Here is a 7,975-nt window from a genome sequence, read left to right as displayed (position 1 = left end):
AGTTTTATTTGGCAAATGACATCCTTACTCATTGAGGAACAACATCAAGTGGTTCCTAGTACCGGGTTGTGTATTCCAAGGAATGGGCTCTGAAACTGAGTTGGAAGACAGGGATCGCATAACTGCCTGCCTATGTGACACAGCTCAATGATTAGCAATTCCCTGTACCGGGTTGCTCGTCTCCCATTTCATTTTCACTTTATTTTCTCCTCTCGTTGCAAGCCTTAAATTTCAGGATTCCTGCCAAAAACCAATTCTCATGTCGCAGTCCTTTTATTTTCCATTGTGAGAAATTATTATTTTTGATAACTGATAAAAAACCACCTCACTCGCTCATGAGCTCATTGGTGTAAAAATCCTGTGGCCTCCCTAGTGGGATTACACCGAGATTTGGTCTTGCAGCATGTGACGCACCCGTAGGATTCCAACTAGTTAACATCCATTGTGCGAACATATTATTATTGGACATTTAGTGATATCTGATTGAGAAAAAATTGCCAAGAGAGAGAGAGAGAGAGAGAGAGAGAGAGAGAGAGAGAGAAATTCCAATTCCCTCAAGGGGGCTTCTATTCAAACAAATTATTCGACTCAAAGTAGCAGTTTCTATGCTGCACTATACCATTTTCTCCATGCCCCACCGAACAAAGAAGCAGTGATAGCTGGTGCTGCCAAGCAGGCACCAAGAGTGCATGGCTAGGGACTGGCTGGTGCTGCAGGGGGTGGCTGTGTTGGCCAAGCATAGACGGGGTGTTCTGGGGGAACGAAGTGCCTTATGATGTTTGGAAATGGACTGGGAGGTACATACCCACCTCTTGCTCCCAACTTTCTTCCCTTGAACCCTGCAAAACAACCAAAACACAGTGAAAAACCATCCCAACTTTTAGAAGTCCAACTCATGAACAGTAAAAGATGCTGCAGGTGTGAAAACCTTTACCTCCATCCACAAGACCTGACATAACACAATGGAAGAGAGACAGCATAAGGATGAGTACTGCCACCAACGAGCAAGAATTCCCCCTAGCCATTTCTTCTTTGCTTAAGGCTCACCTGCCCACAGAGTTTTGGTTAAAAAGGCAGAAAAAGCAGAAGGTAATAAAGAAACCATAGTAGCAGACATACCTAATACCGTGTTGTGATCCAACGGGAGGGGGTTGTGTGTTCTCCCCCGAACACGCACCTGCGTCTTATGGGGGGGGGGGGGGAGGGGGTCATGTAACCTGCTTCGTGATCCAACGGTGATGTGATGCTTTGACGTCAGCCTCATTACAGTCATGGAAACTGTGTGAAGGCGCATTTTGGTTACACACCAGTCTGACCCGAAAAGACTTGGGCTTGGACCATTCTGGAGAGTCAAGTCAAGGCAGTAGACTAGGTCATGGGGACTGTGTGAATGCGCGTTTTGGTTACACACCAGTCTGACCTGAAAAGACCTGGGCTTGGACCATTCTGGGGACTCAAGTCAAGGCAGTAGAATTGAGAGTCATCGTGGCCTGGTTTTGTTATTTGCTACCTATATCTAAGCGCAGTTCATGAACCGACATAGCCAGTACCTGCAGCATCACTATAAGCTGGTTGACTGATCATCCGTAATGCAAGGATCTGTGGTAATAAGGCCATCAAGTAAGCATGATACTGAATTAAGGAAGAAGTCTTCTTTAATGAAAGGATCCAGGACCGTTGAGAGGGGGCTATCTAAACAGCTTGGGCGTGCGTGCATGAGAGGTCGGCACACATGAAAACTGATATGCATAGGATTAAATTTGTAATTAAGTAAACAATTAATATATGCATGTCAGTTAGAAAATGAGAGGATCAAGGGTGACCGTTTCACTAAGAAAAATGACTTCAGCCCTAGGATGATTAAAAAGGGACCTCGCTCGTTCTCATACACAGAGAAAACCGAGAACACAGTGAGAGATTTCATTACCTGCAGAGGCTGTGACTAGTCCCGACCTTGGAGATCATCAGCATCACACCGTGCTCTACCTTGATCCGTCCTTATCTGATCACTGAACGCGAGTCCCTACATATAACTCATCCTAGTTTGATCAGTGGGCTCAACTAACCTGTTTTGCTTTTGTTTCTTGTATTGAAATTGCTTTTGTTTGGTTCAACTATCTTTGAAAAATAGCCAGTGCGCTCCTCATTTGCTCCCTCTTACTGAATTTATAATACATATACTTTTTCTTTAAAAAAAACTAACATGTTTATTTGCAATACTTTTCTTTACTTTTTGTTAATTGGATTCTCAGCATAATCAGCCACGTGTCTCCCTTTTTCATCACTGATCAATAAGAAACATTTTTTAGGATACATCTATAACTTGTGAAAATCATTCTCACATTTGCAATAACGTCAGTGAATGGTTCTTCGAGGATCATTCACAAAAATTATGAGAGTGCCATTATCAAACATATCTGAATAATCATATCCTGGTTAGCTTTTGTTTTGGGTATTTAAATTGCTAGTAGTTGATTTCTTGTACTCATGCGTGTGCCCACATATAGGGGTGGCAAAACCTGACACGACCCGCCAACCCGCCTCTTAGCCATGTTCGGGTTTGGCTTAAACGGGTTCGTGTCGTAAACAGGTCGGGTTCGTGTTAGGGGTATGCCAACCCGGCTGACCCGTTTAATAAACGGGTTAGGCGGGTGGGTCAACCCGTTTACCCAAACCCGACCACCCGCAACCCGTATGTATTTAATTATCTAACCCTAATTTCCTAAAGTGTAAAGACTTCAGTCCTTCCTTGAATCCTTCCTACCTAGCCGCAACCGAAAGCCGAAGAGTCGGAGACCTCTCCTCTGAGTTCTCTCCACCTCGTTGCCATCACGATTCACCGCACATGCGCACACCACCACCCTCTTCTCTCCTCCCTCTTGTTCCTCCTCTTGGTTTGGCACCACCCTCATTCGCTCCCTTCCTCATTCATCAGCTCCCTCTTGTCCTTTCCCCCTTTCTTCTCTCGCCTCACCTTCTGATCTTTTCCCTAAATCCTTTCAATCCGAGTTGAAACTTCCAATGGAAACGACGATAGCTTCTACTCTGAGCGATAAAGCTTCAAGGTAGACCGGACGCTTTCTCCTTTGGTGACCAAACCCATTTTTTTCTCAAGTCCCTTGTGCTATTTTTGTGTGTTCCCTCTAGGTACTTGAGTTGGATGGGAAGAGAAATGGAAGATGTATGGATACAACAGTCAGTGATTCTACCGCAGCATCCCATCAATGGGAATTGATGGAATCCAAGCACCAACAACTGAGATTGAGCCCCAGTGGCAACAACCATAATCTGGATTACCATGACTGTCTCAGCTTGCTTCCAGAGGCCGACCTTCGAAGCAAAGCCTTCCAAGTAGACAACTGAAGCTCTTTCTTCCAGGCAGTACCATACTTTCTATATAAAATTCATAGGTGCAAGCTTTATTTCGTCAATTTGACCCCATGGATGCAAACAACGTATTCCATTTAGTAGGTTATGTACCTTAAGTAAATGGGTCTCTGTGTCGTGTAAACGGGTCATGTTGACCCGACTCGTTTATTAAACGGGTTAACCGGGTTGTGTTGGGTTACCCGTTTAATAAATGGGTCGGGTTCGTGTTTGCCACAACCGACCCATTTAATAAACGGGTCGGGTTCGTGTTGAGGTATGCTAACCCGCCGACACGACCCGCCAACCCGACCCAATTCCCACCACTACCCATATACGTACGACCAGGATCAAATCTTTTGGGAGAAAAGGTAAATTCATTCATTCATTATTTTTCATTTTACATAATTTTCTACTATTACAATTCACTTCATAGGGCGAAGACTAGTTGCCTTTTAAATCAGGTTTAAAAATCACCAATTCAATTGTGTGATTACATTGATCGAAGCCTTCATGCCTGCATTATGTCCCTGTAACCCTGTAGAACACCACTATCCATATTTGACCACTTCCTTGAATTCTCTGCTAATCCTGGTGTGGACCACTGCATGCTAGGGGCAGCTCCATTGAAGGTTATTTCATTACAATGTGCCCAAATTTGTCGCCAAGTGACCACTAACGAACATTGCCACTTGTAGCCCCCCTTACCTTGTTGTCGCCAAGATAAAAACACTTCATGTGGGTTGTCATGACCTTTTTTCTCCGCATCTTTTTTATGTGCGTGGAGAGGAAGATTGATGGGTTGTTTGAGCCGTAAGGCACACGACTTTCCTTAGAAAAGGAGCTATGTAAGTCTAGCAAAAGCGAGATCAGAGTCATGCATATCCCATGCACACTTAGAACAACAAAATATCAAAAGCAAGAGAGTCAAACAAGTCAATAGGGTGGGGCAATGCCAATTGTCAGTGTGAGGAGCCTTCAAGCCTACAAGAGATGAGTACATTGCCTTCCTCTGATAAGCGCATAAGCAGTCAAGGGTCGATATAGCCAGTTACGTGTTCAAATAAGCATTACGAACCTTAGAGTGAGCATCAAGTTCCAAAGATGCACCAAACGAGGGGTATATTGGATTTTGGTACTTGCGGGCCCCATAGAGCACAACGTGCACCTCACAGAGAACCCCCCACTATGATGGAGAAGACCTTTTGGCCTTCAGCCTAAGCCAGTTGCTAGTTTGATGTAATGAAGCTCTCTAGCTAAGAAGAATCATCATCGCTCAACATGCACTCATCGAAGCCCTCGCAAGGGTGCGAGGTTGGGCGACTAGAGCAGGCCCCGTGGATGCTTGCTGATGACCATAGATAATTTTCATACTCGTGAGCACCCCACGCACTCTGATGTGCTACTCACGAGATATAGGGTTTGTCCACTCCAGACTATACACTGGCACACCAATGCAAGTGAAGAGGAAGGTCCCTTATATAGGTGTTGACCCTCTGCCAATAGAAGGAGCCCTAATATCCCTTAGAAACACACTATTTGTGTTCCCAATAGAGTTCTCGAACATAGACTTTATATTTTGCTGAAACAACCGCACTAGAGTCTTCATCACATATGAATATGTCTGCAAGATTTCGATCTTGGCTTGGTAATTCTCAATGTGCAAGGAGATGTATGACCCTGAAGTTTGGGTGAGCCTGCGTGGGCACTGACATGGCACCTACAGATGAAGTAGCTTCATTCTGTGATTTGACTTCATGAACGTGTTCCCCACATATGATTATGTGGGAGAATACTCGACTGTGGCACATGAATTCTGCATGGATGTCCTTCGTTTGTGAGCTTGAATTTGAGATGGGTCACGTAGCACCCATGAAGCATGACATATGGCCGCAGGTGGCCAAAGAGACCCCCGTGGCATAGAGCATGGAGCTGAGCAGATGCACTTGAGAAGTTGCATGCATACTTAGGCTTGCTTATTGAGTTTGCTAAAGAGCAATGTTGTGTTACCTTGTGCCACTGTCGCATGCCATAGCCAAGGCATGGGCTTTCCACTTAGCAACATGCATCACTATAGGCCCCATCGCACCACACACACACGTCCACCACTTTCAACTAGTGACAGATAAAGTCTGTCACATTCTCCCTCACTAGAACAAATCAACATCCACATCAATATTTTTCTAAATGAGAGACGATTGAAGCTGAATTGCATGAGTTGGAGTAGAGCAAACATTCTTAAGGAGTCCGTGTGTAAGGTAGTAGAGCAGAGTCAGGTTCTAAGATGGAGCTCAGTGTCAGTCCCTTCAAATATGGCATTTGGAAGCCACCAATAAAGCATCGATATGGGAATCATCACCCCCTAAGATACACGACATAGAGAAACTGCTTAGGGAGTTCCAAATTTGGAGGTTGTTTAGTCCTCTTGAGTAAAGCAAGTGTTTGGCACTCGAGATGGCCCGTTGAGCAACACAACGCGACCATGAGCAGATGTAACCCAACAGTGTAGTGACATGGTATATTCTGAAGTTGCCATGGAGTTTCTGATAAGAAAGATAGGCCACTCTGTATTATGGGAATTGTCACTCACAAAGATGAACGACATGGACAAGGTGCCATGAAGCTCTTGAGTTGGAGGTGGTCCAGTCCTCCTAGTAGAATGGGTGTTTAACACCCAAGGTGATCCATTGAGCAGAGCAGCACAACCATGAGCAGACGTGACCCAGCAATGCAATGAAATTATATATTTTCTTCCACTAGAACAACTCGATGTCTGCATCAATGCTTTATTGGTTGGGAAGAGATGAAAGCTACCATTAAGTTTTTTATAAGACAAGGTCACTCTGCAGTGTGGGAATCATCACCCACGAAGATATGTGACATGGACAAGCCGTCATGAAATATTGAAGTTGGAGGTGGTCCAGTCCTCCGAGTAGGGTGAGTGTTTGGCACCCACGAGTAGTCTGTTGAGCAGAGCAATGTGACTACGAGCAACACATGACCCAAAGTTCATAGCAACGTGGGCCAAGAAAGTAATACAATTTTCAGCAGAGATGAGTTGGTCCTTCACCAACTGATGGTCCTTTGAGGAGGGGATGCAAAGCGTCGACTTCTTTCAGCAAAGCACAACTAATATGTTGGTCATAGAGTGTCTTCACAGTTTTCTCTCTGTGATTATCGCAAAATTTTTCCCTCTTGTATTCTTCGATTTCTTTCTCTTTTCCTTTCTAACCTCTATTTTCTTTTTTGAAGGAGAAATAAAAGACTGAAAGAGAAGAGAGAAAAGAAAAGGAAGAAAAGTGAGAAGAACTCTTTTGCGAAGGTCTCATCTGACCAAAATTTTGAAAATGTTTTGAAATTACTCGCCTCCGTTTTGAAAATTTGCGGGAAAATCGAGAGATGAAATTCGCTCGTCGGTATGAGGTTCGACCGTTCTTGGCGCCTTTACCAGAGATAATCGAACCAAGGATCGAATTTATGCCTTTTTGCTTTGCTAAAATATTATCTAAGAATTTATTCTAAGTCTAAAATGCACAAAGAATCATGTTTGTGCAATGCAAATGCAGAAATGTATGCTTTTGAGAAAAATAGTTTAGAAATTAGGGATTTTTCAAGTGATTCTGAGATGAATTTGAAGATACTTGAAAAAAAAATGATTCAAAAGGTTGAAATTAATTTTGGAAAAGTTAGACTTCGAATCTAACTCAAAATTTTAAAATAGATTTGGAAGAAGAGACTTGAAATTCCAAGTCTTGGAATGATCAGAATTTGGAAAAATAAGTCTTCAGATGAAGAGAAAGAGAATTTAGAATTGAATTTTTTGAAATAGGAATGAATTTTCAAAGTCATAATGGACTTTGAATTTGGATCGATTTTCAAGAATCGGATTTTGAAAAGGAATTTTTGAATTCAGAACATAAAACAAGATTTGAATTTGGATTTAGACTTGAGAAATATATTTGAAATTAGCTTTGGAAATGAGAATTGGAAATGAAACTAGATTTGAAATCTGGAATAGAATTTGATCTAAAATCTGGAATCTTAGATGGATTTGAATATGAAATATGAATCCTAAATAAAATTTGGATCTAAAGTCTGGAATCCAAGATGAAATTGAATCCAGGATTTAGAATCCTAAATGGAATTGGATCCGAAGTCTGGAATCCAAGATGGAGTTGGATCTGAAATCTATAATCCTAAATGGAATTGGATCTGAAACATGAACCCGAAAATGGAGTTGGATCCGAAATCTGGAATCCTAATTGGAATTAGATCTGAAACATGAATCCAAAATTGGAGTTGGATCCGAAATCTGGAATCCTAAATGGAATTCAATCCGAAACATGAATCCAAAATTGGAGTTTTGGATCTGAAATCTGGAATCCTAAATGGAATTGGATCTGAAGTCTGCAATCCGAGATAGAGTTGGATTTGAAAATCTAAATCCGAGGTGGAATTGGGTTCTAAATCTAGAATCCAAGATGGAATTCGATTTTGAAAATCCAAATGAGATTTGTCGATGGATCTGGATTTTGGAAATCCAGATTTGAATTTAAAACTTAAGAAAAATCTAATTTTGAGATTCAGAATCAATCTCAAAACTTTGATT

General features: G+C 42.3%; 1 long non-coding RNA gene across 1 annotated transcript; it reads right to left on the bottom strand.

Annotated features, from left to right (window-relative positions):
* Window positions 1-499: 499 nt before the first annotated feature.
* Window positions 500-1,171, bottom strand: LOC149831430 (uncharacterized). The gene is made up of 3 exons (XR_016433014.1): window positions 1,120-1,171; window positions 935-1,047; window positions 500-839 (listed from the first exon to the last, which is right to left on the bottom strand). It is a non-coding gene; the product is annotated as an uncharacterized LOC149831430 (long non-coding RNA).
* Window positions 1,172-7,975: the final 6,804 nt, after the last annotated feature.

The sequence above is a fragment of the Nuphar pumila genome, chromosome 7 (assembly GCF_984573655.1).
Source record: "Nuphar pumila chromosome 7, dmNupPumi1.hap1.1, whole genome shotgun sequence".
Classification (NCBI taxonomy): domain Eukaryota; kingdom Viridiplantae; phylum Streptophyta; class Magnoliopsida; order Nymphaeales; family Nymphaeaceae; genus Nuphar; species Nuphar pumila.
This window is presented reverse-complemented; position numbering and strand designations above follow the sequence as displayed.